The sequence below is a fragment of the Somniosus microcephalus genome, chromosome 7 (genome assembly GCF_052327205.1).
Source record: "Somniosus microcephalus isolate GS21.2 chromosome 7, FLI_Smic_1.0, whole genome shotgun sequence".
In the NCBI taxonomy this organism is placed as follows: domain Eukaryota; kingdom Metazoa; phylum Chordata; class Chondrichthyes; order Squaliformes; family Somniosidae; genus Somniosus; species Somniosus microcephalus.
The window spans coordinates 58,759,543-58,780,150 of NC_140993.1; positions in this window are offsets into that span (position 1 = coordinate 58,759,543).

The following is a 20,608-nucleotide window of genomic DNA, read 5'->3' on the forward strand; positions in this document are numbered from 1 at the left end:
TGCAGGAAGTCACAGAGGCAAGGGACTGTGAGATGAGGCTACAGGAGGAAATCGCACACCTCACCCAAGAAGCTAGCAAGGGAAAAAGCCATGCAAGGAATGAGATAGAATTCCTAAAGTACCAAATTATAGGAGTAAAGAGGAGCGAGATGAGACTGCGGGAAGGGAATGCTCGCCTCACCTCAGAAGTGACAGAGCAGGAGGAGAGGTTTAGGGAAGTCAAGGCAGCTTATAAGCTGGCCTGCGCCCTAATGTTTGAGGAAGCAGATCATGGCCCCTGTAGGGCAGAGATAGAAAGCCTTAACATGGCTTTAAATGCATCAAAGGGGATGATTTGTCTGATCAGCCCGAAGGCAGGTCAGCTGGACTTTACTGGCAGCCCAAGTAGAACCATCCCACAGGCAGCACCCAGAACGGTGCTGGATTAGGAATTAGAGACCCCAAGACCGCAGCCCACAGCTCCGAGTCTTGAGGAGCTCTGGCAGCGAGGAGCGGTGGACAATGGTGTGGTAGGAGAACACCAGCAGGTCCCGCTTGGCAGGCGGGGACCAGGACCAGTGTACCCCCTCCAACAACGGAGGTACGGTCCACCCGTGAGGAATGAGCCTGAGAATAGGAATCCTCAGCCCACAGCAAGTTCGAGTTCACAGGCAAGCACTGTGGCTTGTGTGGGGGGAGGAGCCATTCATGTTCAGAGTAAGCTGTTTAAGCCAGGGAACAGGGAAGGAGAGTTCTGGGACCCCTGTAGAGCAGGTCCAGTAGCAGAAATCCGGGACAAGGGAGGCACACAGGGGATAGTTTTGGCCCCAGACGAAAGGCAGGTCCAAAATTCCCCATTTAAAGCCACCTGGGTGAGGGAACATGAGTTTGCTGTCCATGCAAGTTCAAGTTCACAGCCTACAAAGACAGGCAATGTGGCTTGCTTCCAGGGACAGGTTGTCCTGCCCACAAATTGGGACACTTCCCCACCCCGGTGGGATCTAAATTTTGGCAGAAGCTTAAATTCGAACCAAAGTTTAAATTTGAGCAAGTTAGGTGGCTCAGAAACAAAGAAACAATAGCCTGGGATTAGAAATCAGCAGGCTGCTGCCCATTCATTCACTGAAACTGCCCGCGCATGCGCAGGCGCTGGTCTGGAGACAGGGATCCCCCAGTCTTCCGAACAGCAGATTCACGCAGGTGCAGTGGCCTGTTTAAAGGGACCTGTTTCTCAGCCAGCTTCTAGAGTGGTCCCCCCCATGATGTGGGACCCTGGGTGGGGCAGCGATAGCAATCCCTCTTGCAGGAGACATAGGGAGGGAGCTGACACCAGGTTTTAAACATGAGGAGGAAAATTTCCAGCCACCAGCAGCGGGTGGTGAGAGTATACCTGCCCCCAGCACAGGAGGGGACAGGGAAGAGCAGACAAACCCAGAGAGAGATTTGCACCGGCAGGCTGCCAGGTACATTATACAGTGCGGGCTATTTGGACATGGGGGAGAAGGTTCCCAGCCAGCTGGGGCTGTGACCCAAGCTCATAATCATAATAATAATAATCATAATCAACTTTATTGTCATTGTTAGTGCACAAGTGCAGTACAACGAAATGTAGGCTTGCGGCACCCGAGAGTGTACATTTTGGTTAAGACATTTAACATTCAACATTCATTTGGCTTGTAATACATAAACATAAACATAATAAAGTGCATTGGCAGATGTGCAGGCTTTAGAGTTTATTTGTAGAGTTCAGTAGGATGACAGCCCTGGGAAAGAAGCTGTTCCTAAATCTGGTCGTTCGGGTGCGAATGCATCTGTAGCGTCTCCCAGATGGCAGGGGGGTGAACAAACTGTGGCTGGGGTGGGTAGGGTCTTTGATGATGGTCAGTGACCTCCGTAAACAGCGTTTCTGGTAGATGTTCTCTATGGTCGGTAGCCGGGTGCCGGTAATGCGTTGGGCAGTTTTGACTACCCGCTGCAGGGCTTTCCGGTCATAGGAGCTACAGCTGCCATACCACACTGTGATACAGTTCGTCAGGATGCTCTCTATTGTGCAGCGGTAAAAGTTAGAGAGGATCAGGGGTGACAGGTTACATCCCTTCAGCCTCCTTAGGAAATATAGGCGCTGCTGGGCCACCTTCACCAAAGAGGAGGTATTGAGGGTCCAGGAGAGGTCTTCCGTGATGTGGACTCCGAGGAACTTAAAGCTGTCCACCCTTTCCACCACAGCCCCATGGATGTGGATGGGGGTGTGACTTCCGCCTTTAGACTTCCTGAAGTCCACAATGATTTCCTTGGTTTTCTTGATGTTAAGGGCCAGGTTGTTATTGGCGCACCACTTCACGAGGTACTGGACCTCCACCCTGTAGGCTGACTCATCATTGTTGGTGATCTGGCCTACCACCGTGGTATCATCCGCAAACTTGATGATGGTGTTGGAACCATGAACAGCCACACAGTCGTGGGTGAAGAGGGAGTAGAGGAGGGGGCTCAGCACACAATCTTGTGGGGCCCCCGTATTCAGGGTCAGGAGGGGGGGAGGTGTGGTTACCTAATTTGACAGACTGGGGTCTGTTAGTTAGGAAGTCCAGGGTCCAGTTGCAAAGGGAAGTGTTCAGGCCAAGAGTGTGGAGTTTGGTGGCCAGCTTGTTGGGGATGATAGTGTTGAATGCTGAGCTGTAGTCTATGAACAGCATTCTGATGTAGGTCTTTTTACCGTCTAAGTGTTTCAATGCAGAATGTAGAGCAGTTGTGATTGCATCCTCCCTTGATCTGTTTGCACGATAGGCAAACTGGTGTTGGTCAAGAGAGGCGGGAACACTGGCTTTGATGTGAGCCAGGACCAGTCTCTCGAAACACTTCATTATGATGGGTGTGAGTGCAACAGGTCGATAGTCGTTCAGACACGTCACAGCTGTTTGCTTTGGCACAGGAATAATGGTAGCGGTCTTGAAGCATGTAGGGACTACTGCCTGGGCCAATGACAGATTGAAGATGGCGGTGAAGACATCAGCCAGCTGATCAGCACATTCTTTGAGTACCCGTCCAGGGATGCTATCAGGTCCAGCAGCCTTACGTGTGTTCACTCCGCGTAGAACACCCCTTACGTCGGAGATCGACAGAGTGAGCACCTGGTCTTCCGGGGGTGGCAAGGCTTTGGTAGCCAGCTCCCTGTTGTCCCTGTCAAAGCGAGCATAGAAGTTGTTAAGCTCCTCCGGAAGGGAGGCATCGCTAACCGGGGGGCTGGTGTTTTTGCTCTTATAGTCAGTGATCGACTGGATGCCTGGCCACATGCGCCGGGGGTCTGAGTTGTTGTGGAAATAATCCTCAATCCGCAGTGTCTGTTTTCTTTTGGCAGTCCTGATACCCTTTTTTAGGTTGGTCCTAGCTGCACTGTAAGCCGCCGCGTCGCCAGATTTAAATGCTACGTCGCGTGCTTTCAACAGCGAGCGGACCTCCCCGTTCATCCAGGGTTTCTGGTTGGGGTATGTCCTGATATTTTTATGGGTCATGACGACCTCGACGCAACTGTTGATGTAGAATAGCACTGTGGATGCGTATTCCTCGATGTAAGCATGGGCAAACATGCTCCAATCAGTGCGTTCGAAGCAATCCTGAAGCTCCGAGACTGCCCCCTCTGGCCATACTTTCACTGATCTTACTGATGTTTTCACTCTTTTGATGAGCGGTTTGTATGCCGGGGCTAGAAACAGGGAGAGGTGGTCAGACTTCCCAAGGTGGGGGCAGGGAATGGCCTTATAAGCATCTACAATGCTCGTGTAGACTTGATCCAGTGTGTTCTCCCCTCTTATGGGGCAGGAAACATTCTGGTGGAATTTCGGGAGTACAGATTTTAGGTTTATGTGATTGAAGTCCCCCGCGACGGTAAAAGCTCCGTCTGGGTGCGCAGTTTGTTGTTCGCTGATGGCCCTGTAGAGGTCCTTCAGTGCTAGTTTGGCATTAGCGTGTGGTGGGATGTAGACCGCAGTGATGATAACAGCCGTGAATTCCTGAGGCAGGTAGAAGGGTCTGCACCTTACCATGAGGAATTCCAAATCAGCCGAACAGGATCTATCGATTATGTCTCAGTATCCGCCAGCCAAAGTTTCCCCCATAGAGACACCCCTCAGAAGGTCTCAGCGGGTGCCCAAGCCCAAGGAAGCATGGTCACCCACTTTACAGTGGAGTAGGGCGGTCTCCCAAGCCAGGGAGAAGCCAGAGAACAGAGGCCCCCACTCAACAGCCATAAGCTGCGAGGGACCAGAGACAGGAGGCAGTCCAGCTTCGCTGCAGCCAGCAGCAATCTGCGACAGTGCCAGAGATTAGCCTGGCCGTCCGGAGACGGGTGGCATTTGTATTATAGCTATGTGTGTGTATATAGCTTGCTTTAAGGTGTAAATTTTAGTTTCATATAACTAGTCTTAAGTTTAAGTTTAAAGAGTTTAAGTTTACATGTGTGCCAAATGTTTGCATTTTGGTCCGAGGTCGAGGGACCCGACCATGTCTCCACCTAAGGCAGCAGGTCAGTGAGACCTGGCTGCATGTCCTTTTAGGTTTTTACAGGAGATTGGAAAATGAAGCAGCCCTGTTCGCCCAGCCCGAGCTGGGCATCGAATGAAGATATGGAGACAGAATGTTGGGGATCACCTTGCCACTGGACGAATCCAGGAGACCCCGCAGCGATCTTCGGGAAAAACCGGACAGGGTCCAGAGGAACTTGCCTACTCCTCCTACGGGGAGGAGATGGCCCCAGCTGGGTGGGGCACGGCCCCCAACCCAGCACCATCCTGACCGATGTTCACTTGCGGGAGACCTCGCTGTTGAGGAGTCATGATGGGGAAGCGCGGTCGCCTTGTGATAGGGACGTGTTCCTCGGGGGTGGGTGGTGATGGCCCGGGAAAGATTGTATAGAGGAGGGGGAGACCCAGGAGTCGTGTGAGTGCGTTCGGGGAAGGGAGGAACTCACCCGGGGGCCCACGGGCAAAGTTAGAGTGTAAGTGTGGCTGGGGAGGATGAGTGGGTGGCTGGATCTGGGATCCAAGTTTGTGTGGGGCCAGGGAGAGCCGCCACACAGGCACCCATCATTTTCTGCAGCCGGTCGAGGGAAGACGGGAGGGGGAGGGACTGGGAGTTATGGTCCCATACTCCCTGGTCTCGGTCTGTGCCAGGGATTTTAAACAGGAGGGGTACCCCGCCTCCACACAGGGACAAGGGAATGGTTCAGGGCTGGCGGAGCAGGCTGGTCTGTAAATCCATTCTGCCTGTTTTAAAGTTTAAGACAATCAACAGGGAGGTGGAAGGTACCTTTACTGCCCGGGTGGGAGGAGCAATACCCACTCAAATTTCGCGACCCATCATTGGCACATGATGGTCGGGGTTTATTTAAGCATGTTGTTTCAAATGTTTAATGATTTTTTGTATTTTGTTTCATAGTTCCAAGTCGAGCAGAGGCGTTGGACCCTCTCCGTGCTTGGGATCATTTTGATTACATTGTGTAACTAAGATTGCAACATTTTGTAAGAAGTTATGATGTAAAAGGTGTTGGTAAATTTGGATTACATTGTATAATTTTACAAGCGTGTAGGGGTATGAGACCCCTTATTGTAAACTGAAGTATCTGTAAGATGCCCACCGTACCATGGTTTTTTTTCTTGAATTTAAGGGGAATAGACGGGACGGGGATCAGTGGTAGGTAGCTATTAGATAAATACAGGGGATGGTTGTTTGTGAGGGGTCAGAAATTATTGCTCATTTCTTCAAGAGGATCCTACAAGCAAGCTGGAAGTATCCAAGGGTGGACTGTAAGAATTCGCAATAATTTACAGTTCTGAAGATTAATTTTTTTGATTAAAGAATCCCTGGGCGTTGTGCTTTTAAATTTCCAGGGATAAAAATAGCTGTCACACCACATGGCCGAAGACAAAGGACTTGGAAAGCAACTTTCTGTGTCTGGAAGTAAGGTTCAATGGAGCTGCCAATCAAAGGGGCGTCCCCACCCCCCCTGCAGCAGGACAATCGATGCCTGTTTACAAAACATTCTACAATGTTGACTCTAAGATCGAGTGCTTGAAACTGCCAGCATGAACAAAGGAACTTTGTTTGCTGAGCACTCAAGACTGTCAATCAATTGTGGTTCCAGGTGACCACAGGACAATGCTTTGTTTACAAAGTAATTGAACGCTATTAGCATTTGTTTGTATATCGAGTGGATACATCTAAACTGCAGAAGAGACTTTTGGATCTTGAATGGGAACCGTTTAAGAACTGAATGGGTTTAAATCACCTAGCATTCTGGACACTAGAGCAGTTGTATTTCCCTTTTGTTTCAGCCCAGGGAGCTCCAGAAGACACATTAACCCAGTCCAACCACTCTGAGTTAGCCAATCACAGCTTTCTCTTGTGTATTGGACCCTTTGGGTGGGAATTTTGCACACAGCCCTTGCAAGGCAGAACGGCAGGGGGCTCACCAGGTATATAAGATAGCTGCTGAGAAGCTATCTCTCGCTTTTTACTTCCTGGGACCAGAGGTGAGCAGGGTGTTCTGACTCCTCGGCAAGGCAACCTAGCAGGAGTTAAGGGGGTGGTGATTTAAGGGTAATTGCTTAGATTGTTTAAGTAACATTGGAGCCATTTTATCCCTCATTTTCACCGTCTTTTATTGTAATTACTGTGTTCGTGTGGTATAGTTTATTCTTTTGATTGTAGTTTATTTAGGTAATAAAACTTGATTTTTCTCTCATCCAAACCACTTGTCCGTTTTAATATCATTAATTATAAGTTCCTCCACTCAGAACTGAAGGAGGGGTAACGATTCGAAACCGCTGTTTGTCAATTGGTTTAGAGTGCAGCAGCAAAAGGCTGCTGACCAGGTGAATTACCGTAAACCAGGTAAAGGGTTGGAATTGGTCAGAGCTCAGAGGCAAAGGCTGCTGGCCAGGTAAATTACCATAAACCAGTTAAAAGATGCCCCCCTTACAGGTACGTCTGCAGTGCAGCTGCCACCACCTGCAGGGCACACTGCTTCCAGCCATGCCCAGATCAAGCAGCCAGCCTCCGCACCCTCCAAGACCAGAGGTTGTCCAGGCCGTCCCTCATGGGCTTCTGCACTTCCATACAGTCAGCAGGCATTCCCCAGCCTTGACCCCGCCACTGGGGTTCAATTACGTAGGAGCAGCAGGGAGGGAAGGGGCCGACCGCGAAAGAGAAGTCGTTCTCCATCAAGGGGCCAGCAGTAGAGGGAGGTGCTGAGGCGTTTCTTTGGCCAAATTCAAGGACTCCCTCACGTGTTGTGATTGTTGGAAATGGTTTGTTTAGTTTTGCGGCTTTGCCGAAGAGATAACTGTTATTTTGTTAGTTATGGTTTCTGTTGACATGACGTTGTTATGCTGGAAGGAAGGACTTTTTGACAATAAAGAAAAGTTTTAATTTGCAATGGTACACATTACTATTTACAGTCATGCTGGCCTTCAGAGGCTTTGAAAGATCCGAAGTGCGCAGGACGAATGACACCCATCATTCCGCCAGAGGGGCCTCGAACCGAGTCCTGATGAGCCTCTGATGGATGGCCCTTCCACTTTCAGGAGCCCTCCCATCTTCCTCCTCCTCCTCCTCCTCCTCATCCGCATGCTCCTCCTCCTCCTCCTCGTCCGCCTGCTCGTCCTCCTCCTCCTCCTCCTCGTCCGCCTGCTCTGCTGGACCTTGAGGGGCAGCTGGCATTGGCTGGGTGTGTCGAATGGCCAATTTGTGGAGCATGCAGCAGATGACAACGATGTGACCCACTTGCTCTGGCAAGTACTGCAGGGCTCCCCCCGAATGGTCTAGACAGCAGAAACGCTGTTTGAGCACACCAATAGTGTGCTCCACAATGTTCCTGGTTGCCTGATGGCTGCTGTTGTACAGCTCTTCTACTGGGGTGGCGACCAAACGGAGTGGTGTCATGAGCCATGGGCAGAGAGGATAGCCCTTGTCCCCAAGAAGCCAGCCTCGTGGGTGAGCCGGCCCCTCAAAAAGGTCACAAACTGAGGTCTGCCATCTTCAATCTGTCACTGGCCCAGGCAGTAGTCCCTACATGCTTCAAGGTCGCCACCATTATTCCTGTGCCAAAGCAAATGGCTGCGACGTGTCTGAACGACTTTCGACCTGTCACACTCACAACCATCAGAATGAAGTGTTTCGAGAGACTGGTCCTGGCTCACATCAAAGCCAGTGTTCCCGCCTCTCTTGACCAACACCAGTTTGCCTATTGCGCAAACAGATCAACAGAGATGCAATCACAACTGCTCTACATTCTGCATTGAAACACTTAGACGGTAAAGAGACTTACATCAGAATGCTGTTCATAGACTACAGCTCAGCATTCAACACCATCGTCCCCAACAAGCTGGCCACCAAGCTCCACACTCTTGGCCTGAACACTTCCCTTTGCAACTGGACCCTGGACTTCCTAACTAACAGACCCCAGTCTGTCAAATTAGGTAACCACACCTCCCCCACTCTGACCCTGAACACGGGGGTCCCACAAGGTTGTGTGCTGAGCCCCCTCCTCTACTCCCTCTTCACCCATGACTGTGTGGCTGTTCATGGTTCCAACACCATCATCAAGTTTGCGGATGATACCACGGTGGTAGGCCAGATCACCAACAACGATGAGTCAGCCTACAGGGAGGAGGTCCAGTACCTCGTGAAGTGGTGCGCCAATAACAACCTGGCCCGTAACATCAAGAAAACCAAGGAAATCATTGTAGACTTCAGGAAGTCTAAAGGCGGAAGACACCCCCCCCATCCACATCCAAGGGGCTGTGGTGGAAAGGGTGGGCAGCTTTATGTTCCTCGGAGTCCACATCACGGAAGACCTCTCCTGGTCCCTCAATACCTCCTCTTTGGTGAAGAAGGCACAGCAGCGCTTATATTTCCTAAGGAGGCTGAAGGGATGCAACCTGTCACCCTGGATCCTCTCTAACTTTTACCGCTGCACAATAGAGAGCATCCTGATGAACTGTATCACAGTGTGGTATAGCAGCTGTACCTCCTATGACCGGAAAGCCCTGCAGCGGGTAGTCAAAACTGCCCAACGCATTACCGGCACCCGGCTAACGACCATTGAGAACATCTACCAGAAACGTTGTTTACAGAGGTCACTGACCATCATCAAAGACCCTACCCACCTGTGGTGATTATTCTTGTTTTGTAAGAAGTATTGTGATTGGTTGTCTGTTTCCTGCCATTGAGATATATGCTGTAAACTCATTGGTAGTTGATGTCATGTGATTTGTGGTGGCCATCTTAAATTCAGTTCTCTACAGCCTTGGTTGGGACTGGGTGTTGAAGATGTGTTGCTGGGTTTTTAAGGTTAATAAAGCCTAGATTTAGAAAGGCAAATCTACTCTTTATTTCAATTTATTAACCTTTTGTTAGAATGGAGCGATATCTTCAACCGGAATGATTTAACGCTGACCCTAATTCTGCAGGAGTGGATGATAAATGGAAACACTGGTATCGTACGTTTAAAAACTTTTTGGGTGTGTTGGATCAAGAGTTTCTAAATAAGTTGAATATACTGATCAACTACATTGCTCCGGATGTGTATAAGTATATCTTGGACTGTGAAACTTACGAATTGGCTATTGCTACATTGGAAAAGATTTTTGTTAAACCAAAGAATGAGGTATTTGCACGTCATCTTCTATCTGCCCGTAGGCAGCAGGTGGGAGAATCTTTGGATGCTTATTTACAAGCACTTCGGCGCCTTGGTGCTAACTGTAATGATAAGGCCGTGTCGGCAGAAGAATATAAGGAAGAATCGGTACGGGATGCTTTTATTAATGGATTACTGTCTAGATCAATTCGTCAGTGGTTATTAGAAAATAAGACTTTGGATCTCAAGAGTGCTTTTGAGCAAGCCTCTACATTGGATTTGGCTCAGAGAAGTTCGGATTCTTACGCTCTTTTGAATCGGCCTGCGACTGTGGTTTCGGCAGTTCCGGATGAAAAGGAATTATGTGGACTTAATAGGAGTGGTTTACCAGATTCTGAAACAGTTTCTACTTCGGCTGCTGTTGCCTCTAGGATTCAGAAGTGTTATTTTTGTGGGAATGCCCGGCACCCTCGTCTGAAGTGTCCTACTCGGGAGGCTGTGTGTAGTAAATGCGGCAAGAGAGGTCATTATGCACGTGTTTGTAAATCAATTGCCTCCTCTGCGACTATTCAGCCTTTAGATAGGGCGTTTATTGCATCAGTTTCTGCTGCCTTTGCTCATGGCCTAAATAAAGCTATAGTTACGGCCCAAGTTAATGGGTTAGAAGTCAAGGCCCTTATAGATACGGGCAGTACTGAGAGTTTTATAAGTCTTCAGTTTGTGAAGGAGAAGCGTTTGAAAATTTTGCCTGTTACTTATCAGGTGTGTATGGCTCAGATGACTCTCACCTCACAAGTAGCTGGTTGTTGCCTTGTGAAATTAATTCTTCTAGGTAATACGTATACTGATATACGCCTATCTGTTTTGCCTAATCTCTGTGCGGATATTTTGATTGGTCATGATGTGCTTCAATTACACGAGTCTCTCAGTCTTTCTTTTGGAGGAACTAAGCCACCTTTATCTATTTGTGGATTAACTTCTTTATCCATTTCTCCATTATCACTTTTTTCCAATTTGATGCCGGATTGTAAGCCAATTGCTATCAAGTCAAGAAGGTAAAGCAGTCAGGATAAAGAATTTATTAATTCTGAAGTTCAACGTCTTTTATTGGAAGGAATCATTGAACCTAGTTGTTCGCCCTGGCAGGCACAAGTAGTTGTCACCACTAACGAGAGACATAAGAAACGAATGGTGATAGACTACTCTCAAACTATTAATAGGTATACTCAATTAGATGCGTACCCTTTGCCTAAGATTGATGAGCTTATCAACAAAGTATCTCAGTATAAGGTTTTTAGCACTATTGACCTAAAGAGTGCTTATCATCAGATTCCTATTGTTAAGAGGGATCAACCATATACGGCCTTTGAGGCTGGCGGAAAGTTGTATCAGTTTTGCCGAGTACCATTTGGTGTTACTAATGGTGTTGCCTGTTTTCAACGGGCAATGGATGCTTTTATAAGTGATAACTCTCTCTCTGACACCTTTTCATATTTAGATGACATCACGGTGTGTGGCAAATCAAGGGTGGAGCATGATTCTAATTTAGAAAGATTCCTTCAAGCTGCGGAAAAAGTTGGTTTAACTTTCAATAAAGAGAAGTGTATCTTTTCGACCACTGAGGTAAATCTACTGGGGTATATTATCTCGGGAAACAAGATTAAACTAGATCCAGAACGCCTGCGACCATTGATTGATTTACCTTGTCCTACTAATTCTAAGGCTTTGCAACGAGTTGTTGGACTGTTTTCTTATTATTCTAATTGGATTGCAAACTTTTCACAGAAGATCCAGCCCCTTATTCGGGTTACGACATATCCTCTATCATGGGAGGCCAGGACGTGTTTTGATAATTTCAAAAAGGATATCCTTGGAGCAGTTGTGCATTCTATTGATGAGCAGGTTCCCTTTGTGATTGAGACGGACGCTTCCGATTTTGCAATTGGGGCTACTCTGAACCAAAATGGAAGACCTGTGGCCTTTTTCTCACGTACTTTGAACAATAGTGAGAAAAGACACTCCTCAATAGAGAAAGAGGCATATGCAATAGTAGAAGCACTGCGTAAATGGAGACATTATTTATCGGGGCGACATTTTACGTTGGTAACTGACCAAAAATCTGTGTCCTTTATGTTTGATGTCAAACATTTTGGAAAGATCAAGAATGATAAAATAATGAGGTGGAGGATTGAGTTGGCATGCTACCATTTTGATATAGTTTACCGTCCGGGGAAGGATAATGTTGCTGCTGATGCGCTGTCGAGGGCTTATTGTTCTGTGATTCACGGAGATACGCTTATTAATCTTCATAATGCTTTGTGCCATCCTGGTGTTACGAGGATGATACACTTCGTACACAGTAAGAATTTGCCCTTTTCAGTTGAAGACGTCAAGCGGATGACTTCATCATATTCTATCTGTGCTCGGTGTAAACCAAATTTCTTTAAGCCTCAACGAGCTCATCTTATAAAGGCTACTTCTCCTTTTGAACGTTTGAGCATTGATTTTAAGGGGCCTCTTCCTTCAACGACTCAGAATCGATATATATTGACTGTTGTGGATGAGTTTTCAAGGTTCCCTTTTGCTTTTCCTTGCGCAGACGTATCAGCTGCTACAGTTATCAAATGTCTGACTCAACTTTTTGTCATCTTTGGGATGCCTGCGTATATCCATTCGGATCAGGGAAGTTCTTTTATGTCTTCCCAGTTGAAGGAATACCTCCAGAGTCGGGGAATCTCTACTAGTAGAACTAACCCGTATAATCCCCAGGGTAATGGACAGTGCAAACGATATAATGGGGTGATTTGGAAGGCAGTTATGTTGGCTTTGACATCCCGGAACCTTAAGAATACACAGTGGGAAATGGTATTGCCTGATGCCCTGCATTCCATTAGATCATTGCTTTCAATGGCTACTAATGTGACCCCCCATGAAAGGCTCTTTAACTATCCGCGGAGATCCACTACGGGATATTCGGTACCTTCATGGCTTACTATGCAGGGACCTGTGCTGCTTCGACGCCATGTTAGATTGTCAAAATATGATCCTTTAGTGGAGGAGGTGGAGCTGTTGGAGGCAAATTCCCAATATGCTCATATTCGATTCCAAGATGGGAAAGAAAGTACTGTTTCAATTAAAGACTTGGCTCCTTGTGGTGGCCAGCCCTCTTCTGAGGATATTAACAATAGTCATGATTCAGATAATGTGGATGTCGTCACAGATACTACGAATATTTCCAATCCTATTGCAGATAATTATAATTCTATTAGTCAGCCCTCGATGGATGTTCATGACTGTCCCAGTTTACCTCCTGATGGGATTTCTAATCCAGAAACCGTTGATAATTGGGATATGGATAGCCTTCCTGCAGAAGATACTTCTGTGTCTCCTGGTGTGGGAGGGCAAGGAATTTCACCAAGGTTAAGAAGGTCGACACGAACAAGATATCCGGTCGACCGATTGAAAATGTACTTTTAAAATAATTTGATAGTAATGTTTTAAAATTGTTGAAATATTATATTTGTATTGTTTTAGTTATAAATAATTAATTGTAAATTGTAAAGGCTACTTAGGTTGGAGTATGTTTTAAAAGGAGGGGTGAATGTGGTGATTATTCTTGTTTTGTAAGAAGTATTGTGATTGGTTGTCTGTTTCCTGCCATTGAGATATATGCTGTAAACTCATTGGTAGTTGATGTCATGTGATTTGTGGTGGCCAACTTAAATTCAGTTCTCTACAGCCTTGGTTGGGACTGGGTGTTGAAGATGTGCTGCTGGGTTTTTAAGGTTAATAAAGCCTAGATTTAGAAAGGCAAATCTACTCTTTATTTCACCACCCCAGCCACAGTTTGTTCGCCCCCCTGCCATCTGGAAGACGCTATAGATGCATTCGCACCTGCACGACCAGATTTAGGAACAGCTTCTTTCCCAGGGCTTTCATCCTACTGAACTCTGCTAATAAACTCTAAAGCCTGCACATCTGTCAATGCACTTTATTATGTTTATGTTTATGTTACAAGCCAAATGTATGTTAAATGTCTTAATCAAAATGTACACTCTCGGGAGCCGCAAGCTTACATTTCGTTGTACTGCACTTGTGCACTAACAATGACAATAAAGTTGATTATTATTATTATTAGGATGAACGCATCGTGGCTGCTCCCTGGGAATTGGGCGTTGACTGCCATGATCATTTGGCGGTGGTCACAGACCAGCTGCACATTGAGGGAGTGGAACCCCTTGCGGTTGCGGAAGTCCTCAGGATTCAGTAATGGCACCCGCAAAGCCACGTGTGCGCAATCAATCGCCCCCTGCAACATGGGGAAGTCCGCAATAGCAGCGAAGCCCTGCGCGCGCTCCGCCTGCTTCTCCAGGGTCAGAGGGAAGGTGATGAATTGACGCCTTCTTCTATAAAGGGCAGCTGTCACTTGCCAGATGCAACAATGCACTGCAAACTGTGAGATATTCGCAATGTCCCCAGTGGCTGACTGAAAGGATCCGCTGGCATAGAAATTGAGGGCAACAGTCACTTTGACAGCCACCGACAGAGAGGTCCTGCACCGTAGATGCGGCTGCAGATCCTCAGCAAGCAGGTGGCACAGCTCAGTTACAATCTCCTTACCGAATCGGAGCCTTCGAACACACTGCTCCTCTGACATGGCAAGGTATGACACCTGCTGCCTGAATACCCTCGCAGCGTACCCTCGGATTGGCCGACCTCCATTGCCCCTCCTCCTTCTGATAAATCCCGGCCCTCTCTCCCGCCGTCTCTGTGCCCCTTCAAAGTTTCCAGCCATGAGGACGTGGCCCTCCAAAGCAGCTCCCATTCCGATGCCAGTCGGGCAAAACGACAGGTCTGAAGGTCCCAAGTATTCCAAGGCTAAATCCAAAAAAATCTGCTCAACAGTAGCTCACTAACTCTCTCCAGCAATGATCACAATAAACAGGCCAAGTGGCTGCAGCTTTTATACTAGAGCTGTCCCCTTTAAATAGTGCCCCCCGACTCCGAGAAGGGCCTGGTAACGTTCCATCGAATTGTCACTAATAGCGCTAGGCGGAAAGGTTCCGGGCGCCACCGAATATCCGGCCAGGGGCGCCTAAAAGGCGTTGCACACTGAAATGATGTCATGATCTGCCTGCGCACGTGGGCGCGCGCTAACAGTTAGCGCAGGCGTTAAATGTATAGTCAATATGGGAGGTGTCGCTATCTTCATTGCGCCCGCCCGAACATTGGGTAACGCCCCACATTCGGACTCATTAGGCACTAATCGCCGGCGCTAACAACCGAATTTCTAGGCCGTTATGTCTGACATTGGTGATAGGTACTCGATTGCCTTGGCCTGAGCACATGGAGTTTGATAGTGCTGTTATCGTTGTATTGCGTCTGACATTGGATATAGGTATTCGATTGCTTTTGCCTGTGAGAGTGTGTTTGGATCAGCCATTAAAAGCAACATGAACTGAGCTCTGCATACGGCCTCTGGATTATCTTTGCAAACACAACAGTAACTGCTTTGGATGCGGGAAAACTGGGCATTGGAGAAGGGACTGTAGAAATCCTTGGAAGGATAGTGTAGAGAAAAACTCCCCAGCTCCTGCCCCAAAGACAGAAACACCGACCTCTTCCCCCACAGTTGATTCGTTAGTAGCTGCACTTTGAGTTTTGTTGGCTGGCCCAGGGAGGGTAGCCAAAGCCACGGGTGCTTTAACTCCATCTGCCCCGCCTAACACAGACTTATGACTAGAGCCAGCGCAGCCTGTCTATTTGTGTTCCCTTGAGTACGATGTATGGAAGAGACCGCTTGTTAAGATGGAGGTGGAAAGTGTAGTGTCCGCGTATCAATAATACACGGACTGCAGGAGAACAATAACAACAGGTATTTACTGAACAGGGGGTAAGCTTAAACTGAAAGTATAGAAGCCTGCTATGGCTTTATATACAGGTGTGGTCACTGCCAGTACTACAGTATAAAGTCAGTTCTCTCTTAAAGGTACATACACAACAATTCCTCCCCTTTTAGATAAACAGCACATAACATTCATTTAACAATTAAATAATAACTAATTACAATTACAATTTTCTCTGTACTATATACATCAACTGAAATAATCATTTATAAGTTCAGTCTTTGAGGAGGCTTCCTGATCCTGACTGGATAGCGCCTTTCTCGAGTATCCTGTTCTTGCGGCGGAGTCGATTTTGGCTCATTGTCATTGGTTGGTTCGTCAGCTTCCAATACAACTGATTCTGAGGTAGACGCAATCTGTACTTTGGGTTCATTACCAGGTGCACATGCTCGTGGTATGGGTTTGGCTTGTTCCTGTGACTCTAGAATCTGGTCAGCATGGCATCTCACGATGCTCTCTCCAACTTCCACTGTGTACATTAGTGGTCCCTGCTGTGTGCATATCATTCCTGGCTGCCATTTTTCTGTTCGGTAGTCGCGGGCCAAGACTGGTTGCCCTATCTTGAAGCTCCTGGTTGGCTTCTCATTGATGTGCTGGAATTGCTTATCCTCAACATCTCGTCTTATGTTTGGTTTGAGCAAATCCAGGCGACATCTTAGCCTTCGGTTGAAGAACATTATGGCTGGAGCTTGGTTGGTGACTGCATGTGTCGCATTCCGGTAAGCAAACAAGAAATTATCCACCTTGTGTTGCAGTGGTATGTCGTCATTATACATCGCCTTTATGGCCTTTTTAAAGGTCTGAACAAACCTCTCAGCCAATCTATTTGTGGCTGGGTGATATGGGGCAGATGTGTAATGTTTCACCCCATTATTCCTCAGGAACCTCCGGAAATCCTCGGACACAAACTGTGGTCCATTGTCGGAGCAAATCTGTTCTGGCAAGCCATTCCTGGCGAAGATGGTCCGTAGGACTGCAATAGTTTTCTCCGTGGTGGTGGAGGACATTTTGATGACCTCTAGTCATTTCGAATGGGCATCCACGGCGATTAAAAACATTGAGTCCATAAATGGACCAGCAAAATCAATGTGTACCCGTTGCCATGGAGATGAGGGCCACTCCCATGGGTGTAGCGGGGCCTGTGGTGGAGCGTTTTGGACCTTCTGGCATCCTGTGCATCTCTTGGTCATATCCTCGATTTCTTTATCGATTCCCGGCCACCACACAAACGCCCTGGCAAGGCTCTTCATTTTTACCCCTCCCAGATGGCCCTCATGAAGCTCATTGAGCACTCTATCTCTCAACTTGGGTGGAATTACCACTCGGGATCCACACATTAAGGTCCCCCGGCACACTGACAGCTGTTCTCTCCTTGGTGAGAATGCTGGCAACAGTGAGTCGCCATGTGCTGGCCATCCCTTCACCGTCAAATCATAGACCCGAGAGAGTGTCGGGTCATTTCGGGTTTCCTTCTCTATACTTGAGTTTGTAACAGGTAGACATTCGACTATGGTCGAATGGAATATCTCAACTGGGTCCACTGCAGGTGCTTCCTCCACCGTAGGCAACGGTAGGCGCGACAGCCCATCAGCGTTTCCATGCTGTTTCGTACCCTTGTACTCTATGTCGTACTGATGTGTCCCTAGAAAAAGTGACCATCTTTGCAGCCGTTGCGCCGTCATCATCGGAACACCCTTCTTTGGGTTAAAAATGGAGACCAGAGGCTGATGATCAGTCAGTAGGGTGAATTTCTGCCCATGTAGATAGTGATTGAACTTCTTCACCCCCCACACCAGGCTGAGGGCCTCCCTGTCAATCTGGGCGTAGTTACACTAGGCTGAGGTTAACGAGCGCGACACAAAGGCTATTGGCCTCTCTGAACCGTCAAGGAATTTGTGTGACAGCACCGCTCCGATGCCGTAGGGAGACGCATCACATGCCAACCAAATCGGTAGTGTTGGATTGTAGTGGGCCAATACTTCTTTTGAAGTGATTAGGCATTTACATTTCTGAAAGGCACGCTTACACTCATCACTCCATTTCCATGTTACTCCAGTTTGCAGCAGGGCGTTCAGTGGGTGCAGAATTGTAGATAAATTCGACAAGAACTTATTGTAGTCGTTCACCAACCCGAGGAACGACCTCAGTTGCGACACATTTTCCGGTGCTGGAGCCTTGACTACTGCCTCAATCTTGTCTGGGGACTTATGCAACCCTTCCTCATCAATCATGTGGCCACAATACGAGATTTGTCTCCTGAAGAACTCGCATTTGGGGCGGTTGGCTCGTAGCCCATATTCTTGTAATCTAGTGAGCACCTGCTCCAGGTTGGCAAGGTGATCACTGTCATTTTCGCCCGTAACCAGGATGTCGTCCAAATAGCAGTGGGTCCCCGGGATCCATTGCAGGACTTGTTCCATTGCCCTCTGCCAAATAGCCGGGGCTGATGCTACCCCGAATACCAGTCGGTTGTACTGGTAAAGACCTTTGTGAGTGTTTATCGTGAGGTATTTCCTAGATGCTTCTTCCACCTCCATTTGTAGATACGCTTGGGCCAGATCAATCTTCGTAAAGCGTTTCCCTCCAGATAGTGAGGTGAAAATATCTTCTATCCGTGGCAGTGGATATTGTACTGTGTGCAGGACTGGGTTCACAGTTACCTTGAAGTCCCCACAGATGCGAACCTTCTTCGGCTCCCCAGGCATGCTGCTCAATGCTTTCTTCATTACAGGAACGATGGGTGTGGCCCACTCGCTCCAGTCCACCTTGGACAGCACACCCGAATGCTCCAGACTCTCCAGCTCTGCTTCAATGGCTGGGCGGATCGCGTACGGTACCGGTCTGGCCTTAAAAAATTTTGGGTTTGCGTTATCTTCGATTTTTATCGTTGCCGTTACTCCTTTTAGAGTCCCAAGTCCTTGTTGGAACACCTCTTTCGCATCAGTTAGAATTTTTGACAGTCGTCCAGGTGTGACGTCGTCATCCTTTTTGTCAGTCACAGTCAGCGCCTGAATGGAATGCCAATCCAATTGAGTTTCTGTGTTTCCTTGCCGTTGTATTTAACTGGCAGCCTTATTTTTCATCTGGGGCAGACTTTTTGCCCCGTGTATGTCTTCAATACAATGGACGTGTCCTTCAAGTGTATGTGTGAGAATAGCCACTCATAGATTCGTCGATTCATGACAGTTAGGGCTGATCCTGTGTCCAATTCCATCTTTAATTGGGACCCTGCTATCATGAGGGTGACCCAAATGGTTCGGTGATCCTCCTTTGCGATCATATTGTGTAACTTTAGACAACTTAGTCTCCTGCTCCCGGAGTCATTATCACTCTCCTGACCTTCTGAACTACTGTCTGTCATTTTTTTTACTTTCTTGTACTTTTCCTTAGTAGTTCTTTTAGTGTTGGTTTTCTTTCCCGACCTGCAGTCTCTTGCTATGTGTCCCATTTTCCCACATTGCCTGCATACTTTGTCTTTAAACCAGCAGTCCTTCTGATCATGGGTGGTTCTGCCACAGCGATAGCACTTTTCTGCTCCATACACCATTTCGTTAGTGCTGTATTCTTGTGGTTTCTGTTGTATTTCGCAGCTCCCCGTGCTGCTGCTTCGTAGGATACTGCCACGCTGAAAGCCTGTTCTAGCGTCAGGTCCTTTTCCAAAAGTAATCGTTTCTGGGTTACTTCCCTCTGGAGCCCGCAGACAAACTTATCCCTTAAGGTGTCTGCCAGTCCTGCTCCGAACTGGCAGTGCTTCGATAACTTGCGTAGTTCCGTAAGATAGTCAGCATTGCTCTCATCTTTGTGCTGGTTTCATTTATGGAACTTGAATCTTTCTGCTATCAGCAGCGGTGTAGGGTTTAGGTGTTCCTGTAAGATATTAACAATCTCTTCAAAACTTTTCTCCATTGGTTTAGCTGGGGTAATTAAATTCCGCAATAGGCCGTACGTTCTCGCGCCCATCAAATTTAATAATACCGACGCCTTCTTTCCATCGGCCACCTCATTTGCCTTGCAGTACACTTCAATTCTTTCCACATACGTGGTCCAGTCTTCTACCTCGTTGTCGAAAGCAGTGATACTGCCACTCTTCGGCATCTTGGGTGGTTTAAAATGGCGCCTCCTGCGCTTTTTCTTCTTCCCCAATGGATTAAAATGGCGCCTCCCGTGCTTTTCCTTCTTCCCCAATGGAATAAAATGGCGCCTCCCGCGCTTTTCCTTCTTCGCCTTGCTGCCACGCTGCTCCTAGCATTCTACAGGGTAATCCTCCCGCGCTTTTCCTTCTTCCCCTTGCTGCCACGCTGCTCCTAGCATTCTACAGGGTAATAGCGGCGACCTGCGGCTTCGGCGCGTCTCACTTTTCCTTCCCCTCGTTTTATTTTCTCTACGCTGCCCGGTTCTTGTGCGCTCCACCCTCTCTGTCTCTTTTCCTCCCGACGACGCTGCATGGCCCCTTTGCAGAGCCACTCGATCGAGCTCGAGCCCGCCGCAGTCCGGAAGGGTCAGCGCACTACCTGCTACCAGCACGATTTGCTGGAACACCTTGGCTGGGGAGCCAAGCCCAGCTCTCCACAGCCTCCCCTGCAATTCTCCGAACTCCGATGGATCCCTGGGCGGTTGCCCGCCGTCGACGCCCGTTGCTCTGACTTCGACCTCCAAGAAGCTTCTTTTCAGGGAAAGATCCCCGTGACGTGATGCAGTACTGCAGGTGAGTTCGAACCTGCTCGTCACCACTGTAGTGTCCGCGTATCAATAATACACGGACTGCAGGAGAACAATAATAACAGGTATTTACTGAACAGAGGGTAAGCTTAAACTGAAAGTACAGAAGCCTGCTATGGCTTTATATACAGGTGTGGTCACTGCCGGTACTACAGTATAAAGTCAGTTCTCTCTTAAAGGTACATACACAACAGAAAAGGTGAAAGGGGCCTATCTGTTGGACATGGGAGCATCGAGCACCATAGTCTATTCAGATAACCCCACCGCCTCATCTCTGTCTAACGGGGTCCCGTACAGCTTAGTGGGGTTCACAGGTAATGAGCAGGTTGGCTCATTCTATATCCCGCTGTCCATTCATTTAGGAGCACTCCAC